General features: G+C 41.9%; 1 protein-coding gene across 2 annotated transcripts in view; it reads left to right on the top strand.

Moving 5' to 3' along the window:
* The window catches only part of LOC310902832 (uncharacterized protein), a 109,598-nt gene that overhangs the window by 35,282 nt on the left and 50,567 nt on the right, over positions 1-23,749 (top strand). The window lies entirely within an intron of this gene.

Below are 23,749 nucleotides of genomic sequence, written 5' to 3' on the forward strand. Positions count from 1 at the left end.
AATCTGGTGCAATTTAAAAAATAAAATATGCTTGGAGTTCATGGTTTTTAGCTGAGGTTGGCAGAGTGAAATATCTCACCATGGCAATGCAATCTAGATAGCTCAGACTAAAGCACAGACAGATAGTGGTGGTAAGCAGAGGTCAGCAATTTTAAACTAGAAATGGTATGTAAGCTCTTAATGCTGTGAATAAATGAATGGCTGCAAAATGTGCCTAGAATGGAGTGAGCTTTATGTAGCTTGACATCTTTATATCATGCTTTCCCTCTAGTCCTCAAATAGTGGCCTCCTCCTCCTCCTCCTGAGCAGGGAGTGAGTGCTGTTCTTGAATCACAGTGGCAGAGCACGGGCCCTGTGGAAAGCATCGCTGTTACCAGGTTTGGGAGTGCCAGCAGGTGGTCCCTGACAGGCCGAATCATCACGGTTATGGCTTGGCTCTGGCACTTTTTCTTTGCCTAAGTTGATGCTAGCCATGGGAAACCACACGTTAATATTCTCGTTCAGCTTTGTGGTTTATCCCCAGCTACTAGCCTGCTGCCTCCAGAGACAGATGTTCTGCAGTTTGAAGAGTAGGAGCTTAATGCACCTTTTGGAGCCTGCCTGTGTTTTTGTGCGACTTACATGCACTCTGGGAGTCTTGGCCTCCAGCTACCAATAATGGTTTGTATCCAAAACACAGAGCAGAGGGCTCAGAACCATCAAACAAGGAATGTCGTGACTGATGTGAGCTGGGGCACTGGGGAAACTGGCTGTGCAAGGCAGCTCAGGTTGCTCTGTGGTTGTGCTTGGACACATTATGGAGAGGGTGCAGCACATGATGGAGGGGGGTCCTTTCCCCAGATCTCGTGGGATCAGGTTGGATGCTGTGGCAAAAATGCTGAAGCTGACTTTTAGCTCTCTCATGCTGCGGATTCTGGCTCTGATCCTCACTCAGACCCTTTGGACAAGTTCAGCCTATTAGTGCAGATTATGTTTAAGCTACTGGGAGTAAGGACTTTGCCTGCTGTCACTATGTTTTCCTTGCCTTGAACATCAGTCCTGCAGAGAGCACAAATCCTTTTTTGTCTTGCTTTCTCTGAAACAAGATTACCTTTGTTTCACCCTGGGGTGAAGAACCTGACCCTTTTAAATGACTAGTGGTGACACAGACCTTCCCTTACCGGTACTTTAACATCTTCAGTGCTCTGTGCCATTTCCCAAACACCATGCACATGGATTTACTAAATGTACCAAAGATGATAAATTTACTTGGGGAACTATTTTCAGCTCAGATCACAGTGCTGCTTTTATTTGCTGGTGGGCCTCTTTATTTCTTTGCCAACATTCCTGCATGTTTCTGGTGCTTATTTATTTATTTTTCTAATGCTGGTTTCCTCTCGTTAATCACTCTAAACCTATACAAAAGTGATTTTCTCATGTTACGAGAAATCTCTTACAGGGCATGGACCTTATGTTACTTCCTGAATATTTAATAATCTCTTAATTAGACTATATATTAAATAGCAAAATACTTGCTTAGATCACTTACTATTTCTGTCTATGGCAAACTAGTATCTGCAAGCTGAACCCTAGGGACTGATTCTGGCTAATCATATAGTGCATAAATCATAAGCAGCCTCCATGTAAGCTGCTTTGCAATACCTCAGTGTCTCAGCCTTGATAGGACCCTTCCCTGGAGGACGATCCAACACCTGCCTATTAAGTGTGAAAAGACAGACGTATGTAAGGTAGATTCATTTGTCTCCCTCTTACCCAGCATAAAATGAGCTGGCAAGCTTAGATTTTTGGGAACCTGGTTTGGGACTAAAGATTTGGATTTTTTAGCATTTGGTGGCTGAAATACATGAAGCAATCCTTGCAGCAGAAATATGTCATTTATAACTAAGCGTCATCTGTATGTGTGTGGGGGAAAAGGACTGAAATGGGTGATTTAAGAGCAAGTTCCTCCCACACTGCATCTCCGAGTGAGCAGGGGGGTGAGCTGTGCTGCACTGCAGTGTTTTTTACATCTCTTCTGTTTTGAGGACCTAAAAAGTGCTCAGGAAACAAATGAGAGCCTAACAGGAGGGGGGCTTGTGGGAAAACAGTCTCAGGCCTTCTTATCCCATGCTGTAAATGTGTCAGTCTGTGAGGTTCGGGATGACTGTGCATCGGGAGGATAGTCACTGAAATTTCAGGAACCAGCACTGGTGGAAGAGGTCACATTGAGTTTTCTGGTTATTACTCAGTCATCTCTTTTTGAGGTTCATGCAAGCAATTTTGGGGAGTAAAACTACATTGCTTTTAAAATGCATCCCCTTATACTTGAAGAGCAGGTATTTGGGGAAGGGAAAGGAGGAATATTGAGGGAAAGATCAATCTCATTCCCTTCACAAAGCCTTCAGCGCTGCTTTCGGTTATGCCTGCTGAGCACTGTGCACAGCTATTGAGTGTGCTCACTCCAGCTTTCAAGAACGGAGAATAAACACTTGCAGCCTATTCACTCAGGAGGAACCTGTCTGCCAAGTGGAGCCACCTCCCTCCTTGGTTGTGTTTATGAAAACGCTGCTTAAATGGGGAGAAACAAGAGAAGAGCAAACAGATTCCTTGACCCACCCAGCACTTCTCCCTGCAACACGGCCACTCCTGCTGTGTGGGATCCGTCACGTGATGGGGAGATGCTGCTGGGAGCTGTTATTTTAAAATACTGGCAGCACATCATCGGGTGGGACCGCTCTGTCTCGTATCTTCTTACATTCTCCTACTAGCTACTTTTCTTGTTTTATACCTCTTCTTGTTCTGGCTGTATGACCTATAACAACATAATTCCTGCTTGTCCTCTGTCTGACTTTTTCATACGCTTTGAATAAAGGCTCTTGTGTGGATGGTGTGCCCAAGACCATTCACCAAATCTGACTCTTGTGAGTCTCCAGTACCCTTTCCTCCTCTGGTGAGGAAACAGTTACTCATCTCCAAAAGGCCTGGACGGCTTTCCACAGGGCATTAACCCACCTGCATGGGCCAAAGTCTGTGCTCAGCTGCATAAGGAGGCAGTGTTATTCCAACCGCAGATCATCTGTGCAAGGCATGGTAAATGTCCTTGGGTGCCCTTGCTGCCTGGTACGGTAGCGTAGCCAGAACTTCAGTCAGATGGCAGGTTCCTGCCGCGCACTTTGCAGCAGCTTGCAGTTCTCTCTGAGCCTGGCTCCAGGAGGTCCTGCCGTACTGTGTCCCCTTCCACTCACTGCACAGCAGCCTCCTTCCCTTTTATTGTTTGGGACGGCGGCTGTGCGTAGGCAGGGGGAATGGCAGAGAAGTGACAAAGCGTATGTGAGCCCTCACATTGTGTTTTTTCAGTGTCTTGTTGTTTTGAATGGTAGTTAATGATATTTGCAAAGCTTCTTGCTGTTACACCGGGTCGTTCCATTCCAGCGAGGGACACCCACTGGTTCTTGCTGGGTGTTCAGAAACAATGCACTGGTCACAATAGGATTTTGCTTTAGCAGTTGTTTCTGTTGGCTGGCCTGCTCCTGATAACATCTCCTCCTGTCATGTACAAAGAGTGCTTGAGCTAAGGGCTTCAATATCTTGCATGGTCAAGGTTTGTTTTAAGGGTTATAGTAGTTTATTTTTGGAAGGAACTGAGGAGCGGTCACATAGCATTGAACTCTCCTATCCTGTTTATCATCTCCAAGCCCAGCCCTTCTCCCAAAATGGGTTTTCAAGATGTAGCACTGTGCTTAACTACAAGATAAGATTTGGCAGGCAGTTTTTTGCCTTTGGAAAAGTATGGGTTGGCACAGGAGTTTGAAAATGACTAGAAGATAAACTGCTTAGGCTAATTCACACCTAGAATGATATCACAGACTGTTAGAATTCCCTTACAAGTGGATTTGGTCTCTTTTCCCCATATGTTGCCTTAGATCTGTTGGAGTGTGACTGCTGTGGCCAGGGAAAGGCTGATTAAGTCAAAGAAGGGCTGATTGATACCTTAGCTGAAAACACTTCTTTTTTTCTTTTTTTTTTTTTAAATAAAATGCTTGAATTTTCTTGTTCTTATGTATCTTGTCCTGTTTAGTGTTTTGCTTGCACTCTTGGCAGAATCTCCTACACATGGCTATTTCCGTAGTGCAGAAATGTGTGAGGAAGGTAGAGAGAAAATTACCACTTGAGAGCTGTCTAAACTAGACTGATGGATACCAGCAACCCTAATTTGCAAAGTAAAGGAGTTCAGAATAATCAAATTTAGCTGTCTGAGAACTATAATTTTGCTAGACTCCTAGTTGTGTGCTTAAGGAGCACAACTTTAGGCTATAACAGAAAGTCTGGTGTCCCTAAATGCCTTGCTTATATAGTTCCTCGAATGAATGCTGATAAGCAAGGATGTAACAGCCCAGATGCTTAGGTCTATTGACTTTAATGAGACTTAAGGATGTTCTCAAGTGCCCTTCTTGAATTGGTGTCTGACTACTCCAAGACTTTCCCAGAAATTGGATCCAAGTCAAGAGAACTAAGTAAACTCAAGTTGAGCAAAACTTTACAACCTGCCTCAGTTGAGGGAGTGTGATGAATATTTACATTATATACATATTTACATATTTACATATTTATTTACATATTTACATTTTACATATTTAAATATTTACATATTTACAGAGTGATGGGCAGAAGATAAGGAGTACAGAAGGCTGCAGTGCGTTCCCTAGTGCTGTAAAAGCATCTTTGAAAACATTACCAAAATCCCCTGCCTATCACTTTGACTAATCAATAGATATAGGGTAACCCTTTTTGTTTGGAGTGAGTTATGCAGTGTAAGCTAACAGGGCTCCTCTTTGTATAGGCATATCTACAGTGTTTGAAATGGACCTTTCAATTTTAGAAAAAAAAATAATATGAGTTCTAATCAAGTTCTTCTTCCCTTCTGTAGAAGATGTTGGTGTATGCATTTGAAATGGTAGTTGAGCTCTGTGCCAGACACTGTGAACCTGTGAGCAGATGTTATCTAGCGAGGTTCTGAATTAATTGGACACCAGCTCTCTGAAAGACCTGTATGCTACAGGGCTGTTTTCTCAAATGTAATTAAGTGCTAAATGCAGATGGGAATAGGGCAGAAGAGAAGGCTAGGGTCGCAATGAAAAAAGTGGTTTCACTGTTTTGTGGCAAACTATGTGCTAAAATTGTCCCAACAAAAATTTGTCCCTTTGTACCTTGCTCTAAAAGTTATCTGGACTGTTGCTGAGAACAGAGGAATTGTTGCTGTCCAGGCTTTGCTAACTTTCCCAGCTGCATTTCTGACAGGAGGAGCCGAGGAAGGAACAGCTGCAATTGTCCCATGCTGCAGAAGGATTCCCTCCCACAGGAGAAGTCCCCCGCTGAGTGGATTCAGTAGCATTTAAGCCTGCTTAGTGTCAGACATAAGGCAGCTGTAACAGTTTCAGAATTGGGTCTTTCAAAGATAACCCTCGGTGCAGAACAGCTGATTTCCGAGAAGTGGTGTCAGAATACCTTTTTTGATGTTTGCCTTTCACGGATTTCAGTGTATAGTCCTGTGCAGCCCATTAGGCACTACATAAGTGGCTTGCAGTTGTCTATAATTAGCACAGTTAATCTGTAACCATGAGGTTTCAGGGCCTTGTAAGTAGTACCATCTCTGACAGTAATGCTCTGCTGTCCCCAGAAAGGATTCGTCTTTCTGGGTAGAGCACTATATGAAATTATATCCTCTTTCTCAAACTGTATTTCTAACTGTAAAGTCTCTTTCCATAGCTTAATGTACTGCCTTTGCTTTCTCATATCTTATGTGGATATCTTATTCCTAATGGTGATGTAGGTAGCTAACCATGCCTACTACATGGGTATTTCACCTTGGTCTCTCCTTCCATCAGTCCCGGTGATCTCTTCTTTATTAAAAATAAATCGTATTGACTAGGTCTGTTTCACAAAGCATTAGAGAGATTACTGGCAGAAATGAAATGCAGAGGCAGTTGCTGTTTCTTCGAGAGGCCATGCTGGCTTGTTAGATATGAGAAGCCCCCGGCAGTACCCTGTCATCCTTGCTCTTTGGGTACGGGTCTTTGGGATTAGAAATGCTTAGCAGTGGCTTGATTTTAGGATAAGTGTAACTATAATGAAAATAGAAGGTTTATCCATAGTGCAAAACTTTTGAACAAATCCACAGATTCTAGAAGACTGGTCAGAACAACCGAAATGGTGTGTTCTAAGTGCTGTAATTTTACTGTGGGTTTTGAACATCTAACATTTTACTGAGTCCTTGAATAACAGGTCATGTGGATAAGAATTTTATCAACAAATTTCTGTTCCTTTTAATAAAATAAAACACTGTGGCATCCGTCCCAGCCAGAATTGCAGTAGTTGCCTTCCCTGCTGGAGGTCATCTTGTTCCATGAACAGAATATTTACTTAAGCATAGAAAATTCCTTCATGTTCCCTGATAGTTTGCCTGGAAAATAGCAGTAAAATCACAGTGCAAGCCACGTAATTACTGTGGTAGTAAACAGCAATACGATGCCCACACATTTCCTAGTATTTAATTCCTGTAAGCTTCTGATATGAAGCACTTTGTAAAGCTGATCAACACATGCTAGATGAGAGGCTTCCAAACAGACTTTCGCTGTGACAGCACACGTAGCTATGGAAAGTCCATGGTGGATGGAGTCCTGGAGGCTGCGCTAGGAGTTACTTGGATCTGTGCTGGCCTTGCACAGTGTTCCTGGTAGCTTCATCTGAGAGATGCTGTGCTAGGCCCGGCCCAGCGTGAAGGTCTGCAGGACAGTAAGTGTCATCCCACCTTTTGTCCTATGAACTGCAAGGGAAATGAGCATGGCGTAAAGGGACTTGCCTAAAGCCAGACTGCAAGTCTGTGACAACAATAAGCTAAGGTACATGGTGGTGGGAGGACCGCAGTGAGTCACCTCTCCTCCTAGTTTATCTCTGAGATCCTTCATTACTGGGGGGGTGAGGGAGCAGGTGGGGTTGCTACAGATCATTGACTGCCCCATTACCCAAACCAGTCAGCTTAAACACAGTGAGGGGATGTTTGGCTGATACAGCCACAGAAGCGCATAGCAACAGCATGGCCAAGCTCCCAGCACAGCCTGCTCGAAAGAAAGGCAGGTATTAGTGTTGAACATTTTATTTGGGCTGTATCTGTGCTAGCAAAATAGAAAGCTGTGTTCCTCTTTTTGAATAGCCTGACTAGGACTCCAGGTGTTCTTATCATCATGATATCTAGCCTTATTTTGATAGCAGTGTTGCTTAGGGCAACACAGGAAAGATTGCCGGTGGTTTGAACTCTTATCACTGTTCAGCAGACCCAGGGTCATCTCTGTTGGGGAAAGCCATTCTCTGCAGCCTCCTGGGGCATTCTGCAAGAGGAAGAGATTTGGTTTCTGGAACTCCCATAAAAGAAACTTTGCTAGCATTGACGAAGAGGTGTCAGACATCTCACCCTGTGGTGATTTTCTGTGTTGAAAGCCTCGGATGATTTTAAGCTGAGACTGGATATGCTCGTTGGCAAAATTATAGAAGGTGTAGTGGGAAACTTCATGCCATCTATGCGACTCAGCAGTAACGACAGTCAGAGCTTATGTGGGGACAGATACCCAGAGGCTCTATAAACAGCACAGCTTTACATGGGCTGGAGCTGACTTACGCTCTCTGAAGATTTGGTTCCTTTTCTCTGGAAGACTGGGCTACGAAGTTTCTGACTAAGAGAAATGTGCTGCCTGTGGCAGCTGTGTTAGCTGGAGCACTAACTCATGCTAAGCAGTCACCTAGTAGCCCCTTGCGTAGGTGCAAGACACATTCACAAGGGGTAAACCCTGGCTTTGATAGACCAGTACTGACCAGTTCGATGCGTTCTAACCTTCATCTCCCTCCACAGCTGATGCTGCAGCACTAGCATCACTTCAGCGATGCACTGACGTGTGAGTCAAGTTTCTTTCCTCTGCCAGTTCTGAAATATCATGCCAGTGTTCGTTCAAATACTGCTGTTCTCATTCAGCTTGTGAAATTCACGGAAAATTTTAACAAATGCAAGCTTGCAAAATGCTTGCTTTTTTTTTTTTTTTTTTTTCCTCTCCGTAAGCAGCAGTTGGAGAGCAAGGTTTCTTGCTAGGTTCTGTACTAAGTATGGCTCACCACAAAGCAAACAGATTTGTGCTCGATCTGCTCTTTGTGGCAATTATTTTAGGAGGCTTGTTCTTGCCATGAGAAGCCATGTTTGAGATATGACAGCTAACACAGTTTTTAATCTGTAAAGTCTGGTCTTTAGGTGGTGTTTGGAATACAAAAGCATGTGTGTAACAAACCTCTTCCCCTGAAACAAGATTTTATTTTAGATATTTATCTTTCCCATTCCCATTTTATTTGAAAGACTTGTAGTCTTTATATAGGAATTACCTGAGTGAAAACAAGGTGTGCATCTAGGAGATAGGCATGTGTGGCAATAGGCTGGGGGATTTTGCCTTTGATATTTGACTTCAAAATTAATTTTAAACCTGAGATGATGAAAATAGGCTAGCGCTGGAGCTTTCTAGCTTCTCAGCACTGGCTGAGAGATGGTACTATGAGACATGTGCTCTGCTTTCTTATCAAATGGCATTTCTGGGGAAGCTTCAATATTCCCCTTAAGCTGCAGCTTTGTGTGATGTGACCTGAAGGCTGTGACAGTGCGACCCTGCACTCTGGCACCACCAGCTAGGGCTCTTATTGCTGCCTTCAGCAGAGTTGCTACTGAACAGAAATTATTTCCTGAAGAACATTTTAGCACCTACCTTGAAACAGAAGAATCTGTGAGCAGAACAGTGCATGAGATCTGCCTCAATTCACAGAAGGGTGAGGGGAAGGAAAAAAGAAGTGTCTGCCCCAGCATTACAAAGGAGGGGTAAATCTTACCAGCATGATGCAGAGGGGGAAGTTGAGTCAGGGAAGGGCCTTTTCTGTTGTCACCCAAAAGGCGGTGGCAGATCAGTTTCATTTCCCTGTTCCATGTTACCTGTGCTGAACCCATCCTTGGTTTGCTTTAAATCTCTCTAGTTACAAAACCAGGCAGGCCAAAATGTAGTTGAGATCCAGCTAAGTCATCCCCCTTTGTCAGGGACACTAAATAAATTGAGAAAAAATGCTGAAGATGACTTCACTGATGTTGGGGTGGAAGAGAGGGGCAGGGGGAGAAAGCTAACATTTGGACAAATCCTCATCCCTGATATTTTAAAATTAGAACACATATAATTTAACTATTTTCAAAAATTCTGCACACTGCAGACACTCAACATTTGTGAGGAAAGGCATACAAGTCCAAGAAAATTCAAACTGGGCACCTGCAATCAGCAGTCATTTAATCTTTACTCCTTGCATTTGCTGCTCTTCTTTTTCTTTTATTGCTTCTCCTTCCCCAGCACAGCTCTGTTTTTAATTTCCATGCTAGTGCATTCCTAATGTCATGTGAATAATGCTACGGGACATGTTTCTACCTCACCACATTTAATTTATTTGACAGTTATGACACCAAGATACTTGATTTGTGCATTCAGAGTGTCAGTTTTAAATAAACATTTCTCATTTTAATACTTCGGAGAAGGCTGTGAGTGTTACAACAACTCACTCACCAACACTGATTTTTGGAAACTACAGCCATCAAATTATCCCAGTACACAGTCGTAGAAAAAGAGCCCGCTATGTGCAATGATTTTTGCAAAATAAAACTATAAGCACATGTGGTTACAGTATATGCTTTGCCTGTGTTTGCTGAGCTCTAGCTCGGGCTCACCAGAGCCTGCACAGTTTGAGGTTTGGGATCAGAGTTCAGGAAATACTTGTTGTAGCACTGCTGCTTGCTGACTGTCCTTGGACAAGTTTCATCTGTCTCTTCAAGAATAATTAATAGAATCTTAGATTACCTGGGATTTCATGATTATGTGGAGATATTTGGAACACTGCAGTGACCTTGAGTTTTGAGGTGCAGAGCTAAGTACCCCTGTGTTTGTATTTGGATAACAGGGATCTACAGCACTGACAACTTCTGAAAGAGAAAGATCTGATAACAGAACACAAAGAGAAGCCTACGTGTGACAGATCACTCGCACCTTGTGTGCTTGACCCTGCACCATGTGGAACCTATTACCCTCTCCTTCTAAAGCAAAAAGAGCTCTCTGATGATGTTAAAAAAAAAAAAAAAAAAAGGAAAAGAGAAAAGCAGCCCCTCTGTGCCGAGTGCTTCATGGATGCCTGGACGCAACAGGAAGAGAATGTAGAAAATGTTTGTCAGAAATGTGAATGCATCCAGATTGCACAGATCTCATTTTTACAGGAATGGCAATCACACAGAACAGAGCGCAAGAGTATTTCCTTTAGGAGAGTCTGCAGGTAGATACAGAATAGTTTCTGTCAGAATAAAGGAAGTGCTGTTACAGAGAGAAGCTCTGTGAAAGAGCTGGTATAAGGAAACCAGTCAGTGGAGGAAAGCAGACATACCTTTTGGGACAGAAGGAAATCAGAAAAAAAAGAAAGGGGAAAGAAAACAGATGGAACATGGCATTTATATAAAAGCAATTAAGACGCTATCAGTTACTTGGCAACTATATTGCTGTTTCTACTACAGGGAGGAAAAAGTGAGCACTCACTGTTAGAGCTTTTCCCTTGGGATTCTTGAGGTTGTTATTACTTAAGTTCATGAACACCATGTGAGTTAGCAAAGGGGGCAGGGAAAATAGATGGACTTGGACTTTCAGGCTCCCAGGACCTGCAAAATCTCCCCTCACTGAAACAGAAGGGAGCAAATAATGTACGTTCCCCCAGGTCCAAAGAGTCTTTGGTTGTTCTGATTACCACACAAGTGCTGACTACACAGGGTCTCAACAGAACCTCAGTCTTCCCTTACTTCAGTCCCAATAAAGTCCCTTAATAAATGTTTCTCTTTTAGCAGAATATCAAGTAGTAATAAAGAAAAGAAAAAAAAGAAAAAAAAAAGTAATATGACACGAAAGCATGATAGTTCTGTCAAGTAGAAATGTCAAAAGCTTCTCTTAAATGCAAGTAAAGCAAGCTTACAAAAATTCTGATCACTTTGTGGCATGAAAAAAAACCACAAAACAACACTTTGGATAAACACAACCTCCACAACTATGTCCTGGCCTTTCCATAAAGTAACAGGACTGGTTTGCCAAGGCTTCTTGTTGTTTTAGATGCCTTTGGTTTCCTCTCTTTTCTCGGGGGTAGAGCAAGAAGGTGGCATTTGAGGTGTGGAAGCTTTAGGCAAGATTCAGATCAGGATTTTGTAGATCTGGCGAGCTGTGACTTTAGCTGCTTTTTGGTTCCAGGAAGAGAAAGTTGCCCTCAAATGAATCCTGGATTTTGTAGCACCTTGTAGTCTACAACTGGAAAAAGTATTAGCCATGTCCAAACTCCCATCTGACCCAAACTCAAAATAGCTGAGGGAGGGGACATAGCAGTTAAAATTTAGATTTACTCCATGGGTACATGGATTGCGTTACCAGTTCTGGCCTGGTTCCAGCTTGTGTGTGGGCCTTGTGCAGATCGGTGACGAACTCAGCAGGAGTTTGGACACACCAAACGGAGCAGGAACCTCCTTCTCCGTACAATGCGCCCTGAATGTGGGAGAGGAGTGTGTGGGTTGGCAAACCCCAAGGAGCTCCTGCCTCCTCCCACTCGTCTTCCTCCTTACAAGTGCTAAAGTCAGAGCTGGTCATTAACTAGCAATGTCAGATACCTGCTACTGGAAGAGTCCTTCTTGCCAGGTCACTTCTACCGAGGCACTCTTTCTCTTCTTTGATTTTTATTTTTTTAAGGTAACGATGTACCGTGGATATATTTCAAGCACAGTTGGCTTGTTTGAAGTTTCTCTTTGAAGAGCAGCACGCTGCTCAAGCTGTAAAGCGTCACTTTCAGGAGTCAGATACATGCCCAGAAGCAGAATTTTTGTCTTGCAAAGAATAAGCTGGTTCTGTAGGTTAGTGTTATGCTGAAATGAGCCAGTGAGTGGCTCCTAAAGCTGTGGTGTTTTATGTTTGGATTCTTATCCTCAATACATGGCAGTAAGGATGGTGTGAAATTACTCTCCACCTGCCTAGAAATCTAAGGAAATCAGTGAATAGGATTTTGCCTCCTTTCTCTACTGATGCAGAGGGAAATTGGGTGACAGTTTGCTACATTTCCAATGATACTTGAATGGGGCTCCCCCCTCTTGATCACTCCCAGAGGCAGATGAAAGGCATGGTGTCTGTCTGGCAGGCCTTCAGTGGGCTGGGATCCAGCCTTGGAAATCTGTCCTAGAACGGTGCTTATTGGAAACGTCAGATTTTGGCTTCTTAGACAGTAGGTCCTTTGGAACAAACCTTTTCAGTGAATACATGTATTACAGAAGTAAAGTAAGTAGTCTAAACATGTCTATGTCTCAACCAGGACATTATTATTCTCTGTAGTTATATTGGTAGTGAGTTGAATGGCATAGTCAAAGGTTTGAGTCAGAGGGTCAGGAAAGGTAAATCCACTGCGAATGATGGAGTGTTTCTGCCAAAGACTTAGGAAGCAGACATTACCAGAAACTGGTCTGTTTTTTCTCAGTTGTATCAGTTACTTTAGGAAGAGATATTATCTTTGTCTACAAAACTTGCTCCAAAGGATTTTACTAGTAACATAACTACTAGCTGGGATTTGGTAAGCACTACCCATACCCAAACGTGGTATTAGTGAAAGATACTATCTGGTTAAGTACCAAGTACCAAGTATTAAATTATATTGTATCAGATTGATTTCTCATGCACCTGGTTTCTTAACAATATATTAATATACACAGCTTTCACTACTCTTCCAGTGGAAGTTTTTACAATTTTCAGAACATGGGTGTTCATTATTTCTCCAAGAAAAAGAAAAAAGACAACAACCAACACGCTTGTTAAGATAGGATAAGCCAGACATCTGAAAACAAAACAAAAATCAAATTTTACTACAAAAATATCAGTTTTGGTACATATAACAAAGCCAGAGAAGCAATTTCTTTTTCATAGCTAAAATTTCACTTACTGTTTAATGCAATTACACTCAAATTCTTGTGTCTCTGCTTTGTACCATTGATATTTATCTCCTTGTTTGACTTCTTTTTTCTGCTCAGGCACCTTTTTTTACAATGGGAGGGACTCCTTCACTGAACTTCAGCTACTCCCCAGCTGTCCTTCACAAGCCTCCTCAAGGCCTTTCTTTGCTGCACTGCCTACAAATCACTGTCACCTGGTAGTCTTGAAGCTGGAGGCCATCTGTGACCATGGTGACTGCTGATTTATGGAAGCACACCCATCTTTGTTATTCATACCACCTTCTTGTACACATTTTCCCCTTAGTCACCGTATTTCTTTCTCGTCTTGGGAACATGGAGTGCAAAGAGTCTGGGGTGGGAACTGCCTAAAGTAATGAATAAGAGGTGCAAAATAGACCAAGTAGAGAGTTGTGAAAAATATATTGAGAAATAATAATATGTTTGGAGTGCATATTTGTCAAAACAAGATTGTATCAAATATAATTACAGAGGAAGACGTATCTACCGAGGCATGTAGGCCAGAATCACTGATCAAGCCAAAGACTGGAAGGACCGTGGTGACATAACACTCACTATCGTTAAACCTAGACAAGCCTCCATCTAATTTAGTGTAGCCTTGAAGCCGTTCTGAATTTTCTTGTCTTTCATAGCTCTCAGGGTGCAGTTGTCTCCCAGGGCTCACCAGAGCTTTGACACTTTTGGGACATGCATGTAAGCCCCCAGCGCTGGTGGCTGAGAAGAGGACACAGTGTGTCAGAGATTCTTCTGGTAGATTTGTCCTGTGTCTCCTCTGTCCTGGAGAATTCTCAAGGGACAAGTTAGAAGAGCTTTATGGCTGCCATGCCTCTCTGGAAAGAGGCCAAACATTTACCTTTTTATAGAACTATATTAAGGCAATCTAGGAATGTATGTAAGTGGGAAGCACTTGAATCTATGTAAAGAAAACTTGTTATATTCATCAGAAGATAAATAATATGGGAGAACCTGTATCTAGCAGGTATAAAATCAACTCATGGTAGTTCAAACATTTCAGAGAAACATGCTATATTCAACAACAGGGGCCCAATCCTGCTACTGCTGAAGCAATAGTAGATGGACATAGTCAGGACAGAATTCCTGAGCTGCTAGCTGAGGATTATTTATTTTTCATAGCCTTACATGACATGTAATCTCTTCATTGCCCTTGTCCTGCCTTCTACATTTTTATATGCCATAGCATCAGTCTGAGATGATTTTGGTGGAAGATGGTTTATATATGCACAGATCTGTGGTGCAGAATCAGCTTAGCCTTTTTGATTTATTTCTCAAAGCTCTCCTGCATGGTTTCTGTCTTGATTTTCTTGTCAACATGATTTAGTGCAAGTCTCTGGGGATGCCTGGTGCATTATGTGAAACTGGTGTTATTGTTGTCCTAGCAGACTCAAGCGAAGGACTGCTTTTTGTGGAACTGTTTCATGTTACATATGCTAATAATGTCAAACTTCTGAAGGAAATTCTCCTGGAACAAACTCAAGCTGCCTTTGCAAAGCAATCTCTTTAGTCTTCCCTGTAGTCCCCTTTTTTTTCTATTCCTTGCTTCCCCTGATGAGCTGTTTTTGATTTGAGACTCTGCTGATTAATAGTTTCATCTCAGTGCTCTAATTTGAGCCTGATTTTCTAGCAAGGTGCTGAGTGCACTCTGTGAGTCAGTGGGAGTGGCTGGTATTCAGCACTTTTGCAAACCAGGAAGCTTACCTCAATGACTTAGTATGGGTTTAGGAGCTTAATTTAGGCTCCTATTTTTATAAACCAGAATCGTGACATCCAAATATACTAACTGATGTGTTCTTTGAATAATTGCAGCTAGTATTTTTTAAAAAAGATGAAGTCACTTAGCCATTTTTAATGAGATTTGGGTGTCCAGCTCCTTGAACTTTGCTGAAAATCCTGTCCTGTCCCTTTTGTTCTGCACAGCTTAGGGCCAGAAGGGATTTCTTTCCTCTGTGTATCAACTGAATATGCTGAATACGTGCTGTGTACCTCTGCTTGCCTGAAACTACCATGCCAGTGTAACTGGGACATGGTGAATGCCTTAAAATGTGGGAACAGTCAAAATGTATAGATTACTATAACTGTGATTTCAGTATGTGAGTGTGCTGAATGTGCTTGGGAATGTAGAGGGGGAACAAGAACGTAACAATAAGAGTTTCCATGTTAAACATTTCTTCAAGAGGTCCTGCAAATCTTTGGTGCCACTGGCTCTCTCTTGCTGCATAACTTGATCTGATGAACATGTCAGATCCTGAAACTTCAGCAAGCTTTTTGCAGGTGGTGGCTGAAGCGAGGTGCAAAACAAGACAGCCTTTGATAGGTATATGAATTTGTAAGTGTATGAGGAACTGCTCACATAAATTCCCATGCTGCCACAATGATTTATTATATGTGCAAACCTCAGAACATGGAAATTGAGCTGTTGCTGTGCTGGCTAATAGCTAGACCTGGAATGAATTAATACAATGTCATAATTCACTAAAGGAGCTCTGCTCATGCCACAGAACCAGAGAGTACAGTATGAGTGTTTTATTACCCAAGCAGTGACCAGAAAGTATATAAACAAGTATGGAGTATGTACAGCTGTTCTATGCACTGTCCTGCTTAATAGTTTCTATGGCATTGTACTTCGGATTTAACTAATATGTGCAATACAGGTGGTACTTGGATGAGAGATGTCAAGTAATACTAATTCATGCTTTATAGGATAATCTCTTCAAAAATAATGTTTGAGTTTTGTTTTAAATTACCTCTCCAGAGCTCCACACTTCATGTAAGTCTGTAAGTAAATACAACTATTTCCACTGCAATCCAGCTTTTGAAAGCCCTTTTTGCCCTGCTACCCAGAACATCCCACTTTTAACTCTGTCCCTCAGCCCACTCCCTTGCCATTCAGACCAGACTCACCCTGTGCCCCATCAGGAGCTACTGTCCTGCCAATGTCGGGGACACTGCTGGGTCCAGGCTGGGGAGTCTCTTTTCTGAGGATGCCCTGTCCCACGCTTATATCTAGGCACTGTCCTCTCGAGCCATTTCAGTCGGTGTGGAAGAAGTGCTGTCACACGGAGAAGGAGGTAGTACTCAAACTAATGAAAATATCAACCCCGTGCAGCACTGTTCTCCATTAGCTGTAATTTCAGAGTGGTCTTTTACTAAAGCGTATTTCACTGGAGTGATTGCAATCCATCCTGGCTGAGAGACAGTGAATAATGTCTAAATTGAAAAGGAACAGCCTTTGCCCTTTACTGCAAAAACTGATAAATATAAATACCATTGACTACCACAACTGTTTGAATATGTCAAAGTAGACAAGAAGCTAAAAACAAACAGCTAACTGAAAATACTGGTAGAAAAAAAAATAGAAAGTAGACGTAACTTCTGCCATTTCCTTTGACTGTTTTTTTTTTTAATAATTTATTTATTTATTTTTATAATATCCTATCATCTTCCCCACCTGAAGTGATGCACATGGCCAGACGTCTCAAAACCTCTCCCAGCTGAGCATGAAGAAAGCTGCACAAGGCAGGTGAAATGCATGGAAACTCTGGAACTGGATGGCCTCATCATCCTTATCACAGCCACTAGCAGAGACAGTGAGGCTCTGTCGGCTGTGATGTGTGGAGAAGCTTGCCTGTGATATATATATTACTTATCCATGTATTATATACAGAGATTTTCAGGCAGGAAAAAAAAATCATACACAGTATTTCACACTTGGTCTGGTCAGACATAAGAAGGGAGAGAGATTTCAAGAATAGTTCCTTCTTTTTTTAGGGTGCCCAGAGACCGGCCAGCAGTACTTACTAGTCTTTGGAGTAAAAGGCACAGGGCTGAGCGCTGCCTTCCAGTTCCCATGTTTATGTGGGTGGGATGGCTGCCTTGTGGGGCTGGGCTAGGCATAGCAAGCAAATTTAGCAGCTGTGAAAACTCATCTTTTCCTCATCTACACACACACATAAACATAACACTTGGTGATACATGGCATAAGGATGTGGCAGGAGGAAGAAGACTACATTCAACAAGATGTGGACACTGCTGATCCCCAGCCTCATGTAGCATGTGTTTCTGTGCATATCTCTGTGTCCTTGCACAGGTATCTTGTGAACAATTTGTGGGTATTTTTATATGAAAAACACATTCTGAAACATTACATCACAGAGCTCTGTGGGTTAGCATAAGGGATACTATTTTTCTTAATCTCCCCGTATTTCTTTATCAAATACTGCCTTAATCTCTCTAATCTAGTAGCCCTGCTGTCAGTTTCAGAACTGCCATGAAACTGATGCTTTTATGATGACCTTTCCAGATATGATATTCTTCATTTTTATTGTATTATAACTCCTGGTCATAATAAGCTAATCTGTTTTCTAGGAGTAGACGCTATCTCTTTCTTCACTCTTACAGTTGGTGTGAACACATGATCAAACTGGAGAGGGATGCTTTGTTGTCCTCCATTCTGTGCCCCTTCCAAAGCTCTCCTGTGACTTGGGCACTTCATTTATTTCCCAGTCCCCATTAATCATTGCCATGTGTGCATCATTCTGCAGCACGAACTTTGGGCCACGCATGGCTGTTGGGCAAATGTGGCAGACAGACGTGAGTTGCTGGTCATACTTCCCAGGGTGAGCAGACCACACACAGGCACAACCTCCGGAGGCTGAGAAGTCAAAAGGAGCTGATAATATGGTACAGAGCAGCTTTTTACAGTCAGAGGGAAAGGGGGAACTCTGACTCTTAGTTTTGCACAGAAACTGATTACATGGTGATTTATTTTAAAGGGAGATCAGGTCAAATCTCTGCTGATAGTATATTCCCAGGAATCTATTTTAATGTGTAGCCAGCTTGAAGTGAACCTTATCAGTTTAAGAGGAGTTTCACAAGGCAGGGATTTGGTCTTTTGTTCTTTGAATAAAGTATGCTTCACATAGGTGATGTAAATCTATCTACACATTCTAGGTTGTGTATAAGTAATGTTTAGCTGCTTTGAGATGTTCAGTTAGTTCCAGGATCTGAGTTGCTTAGTTGTATGGTTCTTCTGGGTTTGTAATGTGCCTTGCTGCTGCAACAAAGAGGGAACAACAATAAAATAAAATAAAAACAAAATGTGGTGATGTAGCTATAAAAGAAATATATATATATATTTTCATACAGCAAATATTTAAGTAGCAGAACTTAACTGTTGATGAATGTCACAGGTCAAGATTTTAGCAAGATTCAAAGTGACACTGGGTTTTATATGCCCCTCTACTACTCTGTCTAATCACAAAAAAAAATAGCAACAGCGACAAAAAATTGTGAAAAGTTCTGTGTTTCATGATGAAACCTGAAGTTTGTGACCATTTTAAGATGACAGCTAGTAAAGACATTAAAATATGAAGTTTTTGCTAAACCTTTTTATGTTGCCAGTGGTGGCTTGCCTGAAATCTGAGCCCTAGTATTTTCCTAGTACTGACTGTTTATTCTGCTACCACATCCCACTTACTTTTTATTTTCGTATGTCTATATTCCAGTCTAAGTGTTCCTGAAACCAAAGTAATGAATTTTAGTGGATTAAGCTTATATAAAAATATTAGAATTAATGTATCATGTGGCATGTCATCAATGCAATTCTCTATATAATTATTATTTTGAAATGTTGTCTTCTCTTTCTCTTTCCTAATAGTAATAACCCAGATTGGTGCATGTGTAAAAAGATATCATTGTGTTTCATGAATATACACAGACTTATAAACATTTAGAAAAGACAGAAAAAGGAATTTGCAGAAGCATGCAGCATAAAATGAATAAGGAAGCAATAAAGGCTTTCCCAACCATCAGTGCCTGCTTTGCATGCCCCCTCGGGGCCCCTGGGGCATTGCAAGTCAGTGTTGTCAAACTCTTACTTGTGGAGGGGCCTTTCTCAGTGTGGCCCCAATCCAACCATATTCTGAGATGAAGGAAACTCAGGTGCAGGAATGATGTGCATAAACCCACCAGTCACCTGTTCAGCACGTAGCTCGCGTACTGTGTTGCGCCAGAGCAGCTTTGCCCAGTGCGCGCAGTTCCAGAGCACTGCCCTGCTTCGGGGCCTCATTGGGCTGATGGGATGGGTTCAGCAAAGTCACAAGGCCTCCGTCAAAGACTGAATTGCATCACCTGTTGATTTTGTTGAAGACAAAACCAACACAGTGATCTGAAAGCACAGTTCACTCCTGTTCTGCCTTCCATGTCTCTGATGTGTTCTTTTTCCTTCTTCAAGCAAAGGCAGCTGTGCTGCAGTCAGTTTTGCCATGGCACACTGGTATAGCCCTTGACTTGCTTGGCCCAGGTGAAAAAAACATGTCTTGACTGAGCGTCCCAAGACCTTTCTACACCTCAGGTACCTGGCCTGTTTGTATGGACACTGTTGTGCAGGCTGCCTTCTCTGCCCCAGCTACGCGTGAGAGCTCCAGTGCAGCCAGACATATGCAGTGTCACTCTGGTGTCTGCTTCCTCATGCTAGTAGAAGGAAAGGCAGGCCTTAAAACATGTGGAGTCACTGCAGGTGACCCCACAGCTTGGTCACTTGCAGTAATTATACCTTTGTTTTCTACAGATTTTTTTATTTTTTTCCCTTCACTGTTGATAAAAGTATGGCTAGCTTTCTGCCAGAGGTTTGGAAAACCTCTGGACTTCTCCTTTTCTACTTCTAGTCTGAGTCTTGAGACTTCTGGCAGCACAAACAGCTCAGCCTACAATCCTGCTGCTGCGACTCAAAGGTATGACAGAAAACATTTCATAGCATAGTCATTAAGTGTGTTGCTAGCATCAGGTTTCAACATGTTCAGCATATTGCTCCATCAAAAATGCTGGCATCAGTGGCAGGAGTTGTACCTTGAGGTTGAAAGATGATCTCTAGAGTAGCCATCAGTTCACCATTCTTCTTTCCAAGGCGATCTTTTTTCCATCACATTTTTTTCTGAAAATCTTTGAAGTTTCATCCCCTAACACCTGCAGCAGGGTTTGTGCCATTGACAGAAGACAATTACCATCTAGTCTAGCAACTTCTATTTACATGAAAAGTGCATTCAAATTATGTTAACATCTGATATTTTCTGCAAACCACATATGGTGTGAACTGTTTCTGATTCTACTGCAGTAGTCTCTATTGCACTTTTGTCCTCCAGACAAAGACCATTTTTACCTGGTCAGTGAAGGCTGACTCCATGGATGACTCCATGGATGTACCCAAGGCACGAAGGGATGTGTATCTTTATATTGTTTTGAAGCATTATTAAGCTGGTAATAGACTTTCTCTATTATATGCAGTTAATTTTCCTTAGCCACTGAGCACCTTTTACAGACTTAAGCTGCAATGAAATAACAGAGAAATGGATTAAATTTTCCAAGACCACATTTATTACAATCTGTTTATCATAACAGCCAACATTCAGGCAAATTAAATGTTCAGTGGAAGGCAGAGCAATTTCTTTAATCTGTGTAGCTTCAAGCATCACCAGAAGACAATGTTCACAAAGGATAATGATTTTTACATAATGCATTGTGTGCCTTGGGCATGAGAATATACATATGTACCTACGTACTTGCATAGGTTTTCGCATAAGAATGTATCTTGCAGGCTTATATTTTTCCATACCTTAGATTGTGGCTGTGCCTGACTATCAAAATTGCTAGTGACTGTGTCCTTATAGCAATCACAATAAAGCTCTCATAAATAAAAATAAATAAAGAAAGAAAAAACAATGGTACGCTCTCTGGACACAGTGCTATAAACTGACATGTGGCTATGTACTTAAAATGGTTGCCACAGCCAGTATGGCATGAGTGGTCCTGATGCCATATCTGCATATATTTATTAAGTTAAGCTATATGACTGATGGTTTTAATGTTTGTTGCATTTGCATATATTCACTTAGTTAATATGCAGAGGACAAAAATCTGTCCCCAAGCTTCTGGGCAATAATGGCAATCAGACTGCCTTGGCACTTGAGATTCATCATTGTAGTCCAGCATCTAAATCAGCACCCCCAGGCTTTGCCCAGCAGTCCCCAATGTTGTTATCCTGCAGACACTTATGGAGTACGTGTGCTAAAAGTTACTTGGTGTGTTTGCCTTTGTCTGTCCCATCGGGGTCAGTCAAGCAAGGGGCCAGCTGAATAAGGAGAATATTTGTTTGATAGGAATGGTCTTGCAACAGTCTGAGCAGAAAGGCAATAATCCAAACACACCACTGAAATACTCCAGTAGTAACAATACCTGTCACTGTTTAACCCAGTGTGGTTTCATATCCATAATCCTTAGGTGGAAGCTCTATATTTCCCTCCTTCCACTGCATTATGTTACCTGTTTTAAAAAAAAAAAAAAAGAGTTTTGTTTATCATAGATAAGGTTTGTCTTGATAACAGCTCTTAGACAAAAGCTTTCATACAGATAGGCTTGCAACTAATGGAAGTGCTGGGACTGTGAAATAAAACTGAGATTATACTAATGGCTTGCAGATAATGATGGAAATTTTGAGGGTAATTCAGAGGTATGAAAGAACAGATTTCTGTTCTGGAATACAAAAGCTGTCTCAATTTGAGTTAACAGAAAGGATCATGCCTTGCAGGCAGTATCCAGTGAAGAAGGATTTGTGCACAGGACCTTAGGCTGGGACTCAGAACAGCAGGGTTTCTGTCCCAGATCCCTGGCTTGATTTTTGACTGTGTGCCAGTCGTTTAATTTTCTGCGTCTCAGAAATAATGAGCTTTGCTTTCTGTCTGAAACTGCTTGAAAGCTACAGAGGAAAGGTGACTCCCAGCTTCGTCATTAAGGGTATCCCAAATTAAATAGCAGAAGTATTTCTATATGCTTATAAGATGCATGTCATAAAGATGAGGCTCTTTGATCCTTTGTGTGTACAGTATAAACCACTGACGCTCCCAGAGTGGAGAGGTTTATTCAGTAAACCAGTGACAGTGAAAGCCCAGTGACTCAGGGTATGTCTTTAAGTAATTCTCCATAATTTGTATATGTTTATTTCAAACAAATGCTAGCACAATGACATGAAATTATCTAAATATTTCAGAGCATTAGGGATTCTGTATACAGAGTGTACTTCTTTCTCTGTATATAGAGTGTACTTCTCACTCATCGGTTTTAAGCCTGAGATGGAGACAGACATAAACTGTGTAGCAGAACACAAACGTGAGGACTCAGAGTTTTGCTTGACTGCTTGTGAGAACCTAAAACATTGCTGCCCCCAGTTTTCCTTTTTGCCCCTCAGTCAGAATTAACCGCCCTATAAAGGGGCAGCAGAGCAGGATGTGGGCTCTGTATGCGTGAGGTGTACCTCACGTACTCCGATCACTCCTAGGACTCCAGTACTGGAATCCCAGCTCAAGCTCCTTGGTCAGTCAGCTGCTAGGTGGCAGGCCCATGCCTGAGGCTTGTGGATAACACTTAATTTACCTCAGAGGGATGGTGACTACTTGGAAGAGATGATTTGTAGAATGTATATAACAGATAGATTTAGGAATTAAAAGAGAAAATGGATGAGTCAACAAGGCATTAAGGCATTAATCAGCTGTGAAGGATACAAAGGCCTGGCACCGAACCAGGTGCTGGAAGTGGGCTCCCCATGACGGGCTGGGGCTCAGCAGGCATTAGCAGCCCAGTGCCAGGGAGGTTTGTCGAAGGACAAGGAGCTGGATTTACTCCTTCACCCTGGCCCTGGCATTGTACAGGTTTCATGCTAAATGTCCACTCATCAGGATAAGAGGCTGCCCAGGTAGGAAAAGGACTATTTTGGGAGGCTGGGAGAGGAGAAGGGCTCTGCAGCTGGAAACAAGTCTCCCAGAGCATGTTTTGAGCTGGGCTTTTGAGTGAGGCTTTGCAGGTAGTGACTCTTTTTAGCCTAAGTTGTAAGGAGGTGAGAGGGAGCACTCACACCATATTACTTCATTCTTTGATGGAAAAGAAATTTGAAAAAAAAAATAAAAATCTGTCTGTCTAATGGCAGGGCTGTGAAAATTACTTTGCTGATGACCCCAAAATGCCTTTAGAGCCTTTAATGGAAAGCAGGAAAGCATTATGATGATGATTATTATTATTGCTTCAAATTCTGAGAGATAAGTTTACCATTATTTATTATGATTCTTTATGCAAGATAGATCTGAACTTAGATGTAATATTATATACAAGCTTAAATTTCCATGATTAAGGAGTGATGAAGGAATCTGTTTGTTGTTGTTGTTGTTGTTGTTTTGTTTTTTGTTTTTCTAACACTATTTTTTCTTAACCTTAGCTTTATTTCAGGTTTTCCAGTCCGTATCCTGTTGCTATGCTCAATTCCTTCACATTGCAAATGTTTTAGGTTTGCTGTGAATGGAGAAAGATTCCCTCATTGCTGACAGAAATACAGTGAGAAAACAAATTAACTCCTGGCAGAGACTACTTTGCTACTCTCCCAAACTGCGTTTAAGACTTGAGTTTTCAAGTGGCAGTAGTGAGGAGTAAGCCTGGCAGTCAGTGCTGCTGAGTGAGGATCAACAGGTTGGGGCTCTGGGGATGGGCCTTGGTCTAAAATATCACAAGCTTGGGCTCTCTTGCCTTATTAATTTCCAAAGACATTTAGATTCAGCACATCTCTTGGGTTGTTTCTGTTCTTACATTTGGGTTAAGAACAGGTGTAAAGAAATGCAAAGATGC

Source organism: Anser anser, assembly GCF_964211835.1.
Source record: "Anser anser genome assembly, chromosome: 7".
Taxonomy (NCBI): Eukaryota; Metazoa; Chordata; class Aves; order Anseriformes; family Anatidae; genus Anser; species Anser anser.